Genomic DNA, 10,951 nt, shown 5'->3' with positions numbered 1-10,951 from the left:
ATACAGCTGTCTTAATTTTTTCAGTCAGTGACAAGGGAGGAAAACTCCCTCTTCCCTTCATCCTTTTCTGCCTCAGGAAAAAGAGAAGAAAGGGAAGGAGGAAGAAAAGAGGGTTTCTGGGATGATAATGCCTTGAAATTGTTTTTGGTGGTTTTTTGTTTTGTTTTGGTTTGGTTTTTTAAGTTGAAACATTTTGGAAAGAACTTTTCCACTTTTCTTCTTCCGTTTGAAAGAATCTTTTTTTAAGGAAAACTGCTTTAAATTCCAAATACTGGCTAACTTTATAAACAAAATTCTTTCCTCATTTTATTAAGGGAATTAAACAAGGTGCAAGTGATGGCTGAAGAAACAATTTCCAAAATGATTGACACATAGGAACTTTTATCTTTTCAACTATAAATTTTGATTGGTTTTTGCACCCCCTCCCCCCCCACACACACCACACTTCCTCCTTTCCTCCTTCGAAAAATTATTGCCTTTCAGTTTGTTTTAATGGTGTTTATGTAATGCCATAAATATTCTTGTTTAGAACCGTAATTATTCCCTGTGATTAATTCTGCCCATTCTAGGAGGTTGTGCAAGATTTTCACTGGAGGGTATGTCTTTCATGTTTATATGTTACTCCACGTAAAGTGGAATTTGCCCCCCACCAGAGCTGGATCAGTGAGGGCAGAGTTAACATTTTTCCTTTCTCCTATGGCAATGTTTGGAAGCATTTTTGTGGAGTGTTTAGTATCGTTCCTCTTCAGGTCAGGATTAAAGTAACTGACAGGACTCTGGGCCAGGGGTCCCTTCACTGTCCAACCTCAGCTCTGTGGGGTAGAAGCATGCCATGTCCAAAAGTCACTTCCTTTCTCTTTCTTTTATACCCCATTAGGCTGTGTTTTCGATTTCAGAGGAATTCCTATAAATACACTGATGGTAGCTGCTAATTGTGGGTAAAACATCTACTGCATGGTGGCAGTGGGAATTTTCCCAAAGTAAGGGACTTAGCTGTCTGTATTTTCTGAGAAGTATTTGCAGAACTTGGAGATAACGATCAGAATGTGACAACATTCTGTGTTACGTGAGGGCAAACACATGAAATCAGACAACACTGCGGCAGTGACTGACAGTGCACAAAGGCCATGCACATGGTGCCCAGCCTTTGTGTTGCTCCTTATGAACCTGGTTAAAAGAAGGTGAGTAGCAAGACTTGAGTACCACAGAACAAAGGAAAGAAACCTGGGGGAGACAGGAAAGAGTTATGCTTTAAAGAATATATAGATTATATCCTCCAAATAGACAGTTTTTCTGCTTGAACGCATTTCAGACACTTTTCCAACCAACCAATGGAAATAGTACCATTTTTAGCAGTTTAAAAAGTGTAATCTAGAAACGTTTCTCTGTCATCCTCTTATGCAATTTTTGTAAACAACTATTTTACTGCCCAGAAGAACTGTCTTTGATTGTTAGGCATGAAATGAATAAGTTAGGTGATGTTTGGGGAACGTGGTGGACTTTAATTGTGTTCATTGTTTCTGTGCAGAAACCATTTGCCAGAGATTTCTGGGGCTGATGGGAAAGGATTTGCAGTGCTGGGTTTACCTTTTCTTAAGTCATACCTGCATCTAAAAAAACCAGACTATATTAAGGGTGGGAAGCCTTTGAGAGACCTGGGTGGAAAATCCCAGGAGTGAGGATGTCCCTGCACTGCCCAGGCCCTTGGCAGAGCTCAATAGGTCATGTTTGCTGAAGGTGCTTGTTTTCTGTCACCAGGAGCAGCCAGCAATGGGACACCAGAAGGACAAAGCATGTCCTCAGTGACCATGGATGGAGACAGCCGCATTCACAGATTAGCGCTGCCATGGAAACTTGGTTTGCAGAGCTCCCCATGGCAAACAAGGAATGAATGCCAGGTCAGCACCCGGGATCCAAAGGGAGGGAAGGAAGGATTGAGCAACTGTTTGCTGAACTTATTTAGAAGCTTTCCTGGAATATTCCAGTATTCCATATATTGGAGTGAAGAGTTTTTAGTCAAAGTTAGGACAAGGATTCCCTTTGAGAAAAGGGTTCTGTCTTTTGGATGCGTTCAGTGAAGGACAGCAGCAGAGCTAAGTATTGATTTAATTTCAAAATAACCTTCAAAGACCTAAAAGAGATTTGATGATCAGCTGTATGCTGAAAAGAAATCTCAGAAGGCTTTTTGTTCAACATAATGATTTACAAGATGTGTTATCAGCCATTAGCTTAGGAGTTCTGCTTATAATTCCGATTTTGATCCTTGTGAGACCAAATTCATGTCTGTATTTTGCCTGTAGAGATCTGTTGGCTACCTAGTCCTAGATATATCGAAAGCATGGCTGACAGTTTCACCGCTTGGAAAACATAACTTTTCTTACAGCATCAAACAATGAGCTTTCAGTAAAATATTTTATAACAAACATCCCTACTTCCTCCTTCCTCCCTTCCTGCTTTCCTCCATTCCTCTCTCCCTCCCTTCCTTCCATTCTTCCTTCCTTTCTCCCTCCCTCCCACCCCTTCCCCCTTCCTTCCCACTTCCTTTCCTTCCTCCCTCCCTTTGTTTTTCATCCTTTTTCCAAGTATACAAAACAATGTACTTTTTCCCCTACAGGTGAGCAACAACCTGTGACTTGGGAGATATAGTTCTACATTACACTCCCTTACAGACTTCTTTATGACCAGCTCCTCTGTCTTGGGAATATAGACAGATGCAGTGTGCTCTCTGTAGGCTGGCAATGCCTGCCCTGAGGGCCACCTGTGTTACCTGGAACATGCAGCCTGGTGACAGCTCTACTCAAAGCCCAGCATGGATGCATCGCAGCAGTTCTAAGGCACAGATGAAGGGTTCAACACAACAACTTGCAATCTATGTGGTGAAACCTTATCCCAGAATCATAGAATCACAGAATCGTATAATGGCTTAGCTTGCAAGGGAACTTAGAGACCATCCAGTTCTAACCCCCTGTCATGGACAGGACTGCCACTGAACAGATCAGGCTGCCCAGTGCCCCATCCAATCCAGCCTTGAATGTCTCCAGTGATGAGGCATCCATAACTCTCTGCATGCCTGTGCCAGTAAACCTTCCCATGCCTGAACTAACAGCTCTGCTTGTGTGAGGCTGGTGTAGGTATCTTCATGCGCACCTCTAATAGCAAAAGTGCCATTTGTCACCTCAAATTTCAGACCTGGATGGCTAGAAATCTAGTAATGAAAGCCCAGTAGATACCTGCAGTGATCTAAAAAGTGTGTTTTGTGAGACTGATGCCCTGAATGTTATTACTTGACTGCATGTTTTACAGCCAGCTGCATGCCCATTTGGGGGAATTTTCGTTTAAAACTTATGTCCGCAGCAAGGGAAATGTCAGAAAACACATTATTAAACTCAAAATTGAACCGATGAATTCTTCCCAGACAGTAAAACATTTTCCCTCTCAGTGGAAGAGACTGTGGTTTGACATTCTTTGTTCTTCATAAATCCAAGTTAACCAGTTCTTTTTATCAGAGAGTTATTCCCATTTGCTATGAAGCAGTTGCTTAATACTTTGTTGCAGTATCTTGCCAAGGTTAAACTCGTTGGTTGTTCCCCATATTTTCCATTTCTGCATAAGATAGCACGTCAACCTTTCTCTAGTGCCTAGGGGCCTTATAAACCCACACGAGTTTCTAATGGCTCAGCAGTTGTCTTGCCTAAGCTGAAAACTGAATGTCCTCATTCCTTCCTGGTGTTGGTCTTATACAGAGAAGTTTGAGGATTTAAGACTCAGCTGAATGTAAAAGCAGAAGTATGGGAAAAGTGCTGGAAATTGAGAAAAGTCAGTGGCAAAATTTCCACAGCTTTTATTGGAAGGAAGATTTGGATCTATGGGCATGAATCTGAAAAGGGAAAGACTGGGTTACGTAAAACTGGAGGCTAGCAATAAATATGAGAAAACACTCAACTCATACAATGTACTCTAAATTATCTGTTTGTGGCAGATCATTGCAAAAACATGAACTAAAAGAAGGAAAACTGCAAAAGCCAAGTCCCCTGATGTTAGTATTGGAGCTGTCAGTTTGCAGGTTCTGGTTGGGTGCATTCATTTCTGCTGAGCTGCTGTGGTATCCTGCTGCCCACAGGTACATGAGAACATCAGCCACCCTTGTTGTCCAATGCCCCTTGGCTAAATGACCTGAACATGTGTTTCCCTTTGTTCACAACCAGAGGGAAAGTTTCTATTGCAGCCTATGTCTCAGTATGTAAAAGTCCATGTGTCCGCATCTGGCTCACTCCAGCTGGGATGCCTCAAAGCTGCCTTTTCTGCCTATCGAAGTGTTAATAGTTTCATGCTAAGTACGCTAAAGAGGTTCCTTAGATCCTCATTTACATATGTTTTGTATTACCCGTGTTTTTGCTTTTCATGGTTTATTTTTCCCTCCCACAAGTTGCCACTATCCCCTTCATTAATCCATCTAATTGAAACCTGACATTTTCTGATTTATTGTTCCAAGTTCTCTTAAAATCACCAGTCAGAAGAACAGTTGTACTCCTGTGTAGTTAAAAGAAGATGTTCAACAGCAAATTTTGTCTTAGCTGTGTATAATGATTTTTTTTTTTTTTCATTTGACCTCAGTAAAAGATTAAAAGATAACCTTGCAAAGCATAAGTTTCATTAAATCAGCCATTCAGCGGGCAGGCTGAATTTTTCATTTGGATTTACTTTGTTTTGTGCTTGAATATCTTTTATTAGTATGTGTTGGAAAAAAGAGGAGGGGCTTGCTAAAAGGAGGACAACGGCATCCTCTCATTGGAGCTCAGTCTATGAGTTACCCTTTCATGGGAGCTGATTTGATCTCCTTTTTTGCTTCTGCAAGCAGGGTGTTTTACCTGCCTTTCTCTTCTGACCTGTAGGTGTGACGTTACCACCTCTGTCTCTTTTGGAGCAAAGCCTGGGCCTTGTCAAAGCTCCCATAGTGACTGACGGTGAGCATGGAGCCTGAAGGGCTGCTCGTGGTAATGGGAAGGATGGAGCTGGTGGAGGCAGTCGGTGTAGTGCCTCCTGCAATCCCATGGTCTGGGGGCAGGCAGCCAAGGGCTCATCCCTGCCAAACCTGCCTTGCCTCTCACTCCAGCAATGCAGCAGCATTAATAAGGGTATAATCAGACACAGGGGAGATGCTTATTTCCTGTCGCTTAAAGTAGATTAAACAGTGTACAATTCATAGAAACAACATTCAGTTGTCTCTTTTAAACTTAATATTAAGTCTCTCTTTTTTCCCTGACAAGCTCTTCTCTGTGTCCTTTAATACAAGATATATTGAGCTTTAAAAAGTATATTCAGCTCTTACATTTCACAGGTTAACTGATGGATTTGAGGTGTCTTACAGCAACAATGTCAGGAACAGCATCTACCAAACTGTCCAGAGGGAACAGGGAAAATCAGCACGAGAAAAATGTATCCACGACGGAGAACTATCGTGGAGGCCTCCTGCTGAGATCCATCCTGATGCTGGAACAGGAAGAAAAGCCAAAAAGTGGTGTGATTGTGTTGACACTACTGCCTGCTGCAATGAGTCCTGCTTGTCCCACCTGAGCATTCACAGATAACAACTGTTGTGGAGCTGCCAGACTCACCCTGCCTTCATTGTGCACTTCCATGGACATGGAGATGGCATGGGACATGGGACAGGCAAGTCTGCGGGCTGCTGTGTTTCCTGATATCAGTGAGAAAGGGGAAAGGTGAATAATAGCTACTTGGTGTGAGATTCCCTGCTTCTGCTTTGGGAAGGGAAGTGCAGCAGGGATTTGGGGAGCCAGGGGAAATAAGTGAGGTGATTTTTATGCTTTGGATTCAGAGCGCTGCAGTCTGCCTACATAGTTCCATTTGGTTTCAGCTTATGTGAATTTGGAACAGAGGCTGTTTTGAAAAAAATGGAGTGAGAGCTGGTCAGAAAATACATTTACAACAGCAGGTCACACATCATGGGGAAACATCTATGTGATACATTGTGGGGAGTAAAGTCTGGCTGCAGATCAGTGCTGCAGGGAAGCATTAGGAAAAATTTTCTAGTATTTGCTTTTTATTAAAACAAATCCCCGCATACATTTTCTGTGGAAAGGAAGCATTTCATACAGACATTCCCCACAAAGAAAGACTAAAGCTACTCTCTATAAAAACCTTTCACATTTTACCTGGAAACATTTCTATCTATTCTATGTCATCTCAGAGGTGAAGGCTCTGACCCTCAGACTGAGGATCAGGATAACCTATCTGGATGAGGATGAGGAGCACAGTTCTTACAGGAGGATGGACAAAACTACAAAATGGGACACAGCATGCATTCCATACCTTCCAAGAAACGTGGGATAGCAAGGGCGAGAGTTCTAGCCTCTCCAGCTCTTGTTTCTCCAAAAGCTACTTTGTGCGTGAGCAGTAGTTCTACTGCACCAGAGCAAACCCATCCACCTTCATTAGCAACACAGACCCCCAAAAGACAAGATACTTTACTATAAAGAATGCTTTTGCTTTTTTTTTCTACAATGCATTCGTTCCTAAACACAAACCTAGCTCATATACATAGCTGATTTTTTTCAATACATTTCCAGAGTGTGCATGCTGATGGAACAAAAAAACTCCAAATATAAGGAAACTCATTCATTTGGTTCGCATTGATGCTCTCCTTCCAGCTAATGACTAATACTGGCTTTAAAGAAACCTGCATTGTCATTGAGAAGTATTGCATGAAAAGTAGCCTCAGAAATTGCAGAAAAATAGCCTCAGAAATCACTGTGGTAACAGGTCATAAATCAGTTAAAGAATAATATCAAATAATAAAAATAGTATTTTTCCACTACAGTGGATCGCAAAACTTTCAGATGTTTCATGTCGATGTTATCATCTTTTCCCTGAAAGCAAAAGCTTCTTGATTTCCATGCAAGCTGCTCTCTACTGAAGCTAGCCATAGAATCATGCAATCTCCTGAGCTGGAAGTGACCTACAGGAAACAATGAATCCAATTCCTGGCTTCACTCAGCACCATCCGAAATCCAAACCCAGTGTCTGTGAGCAGTGTCCAGATGCTCCTTGAACTCCAGCACTCAGGGCCGTGCCCACAGCCCTGTGCAGCCCATTCCATGCCCACCTCTCTCTGGTGCAGAACCATTCCCTGAGCCCAGCTGCCCTCCCCTCACACAGTTCCATGCCGTTCCCTCAGCCCTGTCGCTGTCACACAGAGCAGAGCTCAGCGCTGCCCTCCGCTCCCTGTGAGGAGCTGCAGCCGCCATCAGGCCTCCCCTCAGCTCCTCTGCTCTGGGCTGAGCGCAGCCAGGCACCTCAGCTGCTCCTCACATAATGCCTCCTTGTACCTCTTGTGTCTTCCTTGCTTGTGCTTTCATATGCCACCAAATCACAGTAACTTCTGGGAAGGCTTTTAGTGCCATTCCCTTCAGTCAGGGCACAAAGTCAGATATCTGTTTTCTAGCTGTGCATAAGTACCTTTCTGATGGGCTTACACACCAGCCCCATAAGACCACAGTTTCTTAAAGCACAGAGGCTCTTTGGACCCATGATCGTTCCAGCTTTGTCATAGATAAATATCGCAACTTCACATGCATTTTTGCAATCCTGTTCAAGGCATTTAATTGCAGGATGAATCAGGGCACTTTAACCAGCCAAATTTCCTACACTGTCAAAGAAGAAAGGTTTCTCCATGGGTGTTTCAGAGCACAGCTATTGGCTGCCCAACACTAGACATAGACAAGTATGACTGTCTTCTTCCCAAATAATTCAGCCTCTCACAAAAAAAAAAAAAAAAAAAAAAATCATGAATCAGGCTGAAAAATTGCAGGCTTCTTAAAAATAGAAAGGATAAGTTGTTTGCTTTCATGAGTACACTTGTGTGATGTTTCCATGCTGCTCCTAGCATTTATTTGTATTTGCGCTGTGTGGACTTCTCGTTCCTGACTGAGGCTCTGGGCCTCATGCAGCAAGAAGAGTAATAAATCAAGACAGAAAAACTCAGAAAACAGCTGATGGAGGAGTATTCCTGCTGTCCTGCAGGCTGTTCACCTGGCAGCTCAGCAACCTGCAGACAGGGCTGGCTCAGAGCTTGGAGGCCTCTGCTATGCAGCCCCTCATGGAGCAGGAGCCACAGGGCTGGGTCTCACTGGAACTGTGTCCCCAGAGTTGGTATAAAACAGGATTTTCACAGCACAGAGAAGAACCTCATTCCTTTACAGTTTTGAAGGGATCCCAGAGGGCTCTGTGTTGCAGGGCTTTGTGTGGAGATGAGGTGAGATCCAACTATCTGGTGCTGGCAAAGAATAGTGTCAAATTTGCTTTTGAGCTCATCGTAATTAAGATTTTCAGCTGAAGTTCACACACCACTTCCTTGTTCTTCCTCAAGGCAGATTTCTCTGCAGTTGTACAAATCACAGCTTTAGAATTACACATTTTCAGTTCCTGTCTTGGGAACTGGGTGTCATAGTTTTGGAACTGTAAGTTTGCAACATTGCCCATTTTAAGCCATGTATTATTTTCTCTTTATGGTATTCAGTGTGGTGATTATCATGAGGATTTTATTTCCTGGGGTATGCAATGATTTCAAGACAACAGAAAAAAAGTGGAAAAGTTTGGTTCTGGAAACATTCACTCTACTGCTTAAATGTAAAAGGTGGCAAGAGACACATGAAATTTTTCATTAGCACATGGGAGAGACACAAAGGTTTGTGTTATATGGACCTATTACTATTTCAGATTACATAAGGCTAAAGAGGAATCTTTTATGAGACTCTTAGGATGTGGTCATGTATTCCCTCCCCATGTTACAAGTCTCACTGTCTCTCTTTGATGTGAATAGATCTGTAACTTGTCTTCTGAAATTCACATCAAGCCTCCTTATAATATTGTTCATTCTAACAATGCCACTGATAACACTAAAAACAGCCAGTTTCCTAGGATACCATGCAATCAATGTTTTATATACCATCATCCCCATAAAATGACCTGAGGAAAATTTGACAATGATGAGTAGACAGAAAAAAATTGGGGTAATGTAACTTTCATGTGGGCACAGGAAGAAATGTTTATTATAGATTATGGAAAGGTTACATATAAGCTGAGTCAATTCTGGAAGAAGTGGAAAATATACAACAATAAATTATTGTGTCTTGAAGAGAGTAAAGGAGAATGCATTCTGAGATTCTGGTCCAGAAAGGTGGTAAATGAAGAAGGAAAATAAGTGGAGAAAGAATAGATTGGAGAATAGGACACATAGGACTGCAAGACTGAAAACAGCAAGTAAAATACCAATGTCTGTGATCTCAAAAGATAAGGCAAGCCCAAGATCAAAATTTCAGAAAAGGAGGATTTTTGCATCAGAGACAAGCCCACAGAATGGCAGAAAAAACATTCTGGTTCTGGAGGCAGCACACAGGCAGTGCATAGGCCACTTTCCTGTAATAAAGGATGACAGAATAGGGACTGAGCCCTCCTCCACCAGCACAGGTAACTCACTGAATGCATGAATGTGAGGGATTTGATCTAGTTCATTTTAGATGGAGGAGACTTAGGGAAGTCAAGATGTGAAGAACCAGCTGACATTTGTTGGTACATGTAACCACACTGTTTTCCTGAAACTGGAGCTCTTCTTACCACAAGAGCTTTAAGCAGTTCCCTTGGACAGCACTGTGTGTTGTCTTAGAGGAAAACCCAAGGTCTTCCCAAATGCGCTATGTTGCCGTACTGAATATGAGGCTCAGTAGACGTAGTGTTGGCATTGTGCAATAAAGTAAGAGAAAAGGTGGCCATGAAAAGCCATGGACTCTTGGACCTTGTTTCCAAAGTGCAGGCAGCCACTGAAACCCATTTTTACGGGCTAAAAAGGCAGTCTGGGCATCTGACATTGACAGTCTCAGAAAATACTGCAGCAAGAACCGAAATGCTGAGCAAGCCTCTGTCCCAGGAGGGATGCAGACGCCCCAGCGCTGAGCCCCCCCACCTCACCCTGTCCTCCTCACACCCTGAGCACTCAGTGCCAGCAGACCGTCTGGAAGGGAGCCTGGTCCTCAGGAGGGAAACAAAGTCCCGGTCAAGAGGTGCTCTTCATCTCGTAGTGAAGTAAATTTACAGTTTCCTTTTGTCTCATTTAGTTCCTGAAAGAATTCAAGTGACCTCCTCCTCTAAGCATTACACATTTCCATTTTCATTCTAGCATCTCCATGTCAAAGCCAGAATCAAGCTTTCAAGGGAAATTTGAGAAACAGAAGCAAAAGAGATAATGGAGACTTCTGAAGCGGTGGTGGTGACAGCCCAACGAGCTTCAGTTCATTTGAGTCCCCCATTTGAGAATTTTTCTCACCTTCACATAAAAGGCAGTATCTGTTACAGCCGCATATGTCTGCTCTACAGATGGACCCCGGTGATTAGGTGAACTCTGTGCACCTGATCTCTATGCTGTTCAGGAGCCCAGACAGACAAGATGCTCCTTTTATTCGTGCCCTCGTTGCTCAGGTGCTTGCATTGCTGCTGTAACCCAGTCCCTGTAAATTCAGTGCTGAAGACCCCATCCTCACATGCTCACTGCTGTCTGTAGTGCTAGTGGTTGTAGGTTTCTTTGTGGCTACAGTAGTGCTGCCTATCAGCATTCTCTGTTTCTGGCTAAGCCCACTTTGAAACAAAAACACAGTAATAGGAACAGAGAAAACAGCAAATATTTTGAATAGTTCTTTCTATGGATAAAACTGTGAGTATACCAGGATAGAGAAATATGGTATTTCCACATCCCTTATGAACTGTTTTGTATTTTCTGGTTTTGCTGGAGAGATGGGGAGAGGCTGGGGCTAATCATGCTCTTTGGTTGAAGGCATGGCTGCTTCTGTTACGAAACTGAGAAACAGGATAAATTCTGGTGTCAGACTGTCATAGTACTTGAATCATACTGCACTGCTGTACTTAAAAACAATCTGGAGAA

The 10,951-nt window shown here is 42.8% G+C and overlaps 1 long non-coding RNA gene across 3 annotated transcripts; it reads left to right on the top strand.

The window, feature by feature from the left end:
- The first annotated feature begins 1,103 nt into the window (after nt 1-1,103).
- Nucleotides 1,104-7,656, top strand: LOC125696353 (uncharacterized). Of its 3 annotated transcripts, none has more exons than XR_007378314.1 (4): nt 1,104-1,181; nt 1,759-1,898; nt 2,615-4,964; nt 5,369-7,656. It is a non-coding gene; the product is annotated as an uncharacterized LOC125696353 (long non-coding RNA). The 3 variants fall into 3 exon arrangements; XR_007378313.1 differs by having other exon boundaries at nt 5,339-7,656; XR_007378312.1 differs by having other exon boundaries at nt 2,615-7,656.
- Nucleotides 7,657-10,951: the final 3,295 nt, after the last annotated feature.

This window comes from Lagopus muta, chromosome 7 (assembly GCF_023343835.1).
Source record: "Lagopus muta isolate bLagMut1 chromosome 7, bLagMut1 primary, whole genome shotgun sequence".
NCBI classification, from domain to species: domain Eukaryota; kingdom Metazoa; phylum Chordata; class Aves; order Galliformes; family Phasianidae; genus Lagopus; species Lagopus muta.
Note: the sequence above shows the minus strand (reverse complement) of the source record. Positions and strands in the feature narration are given on the sequence as shown.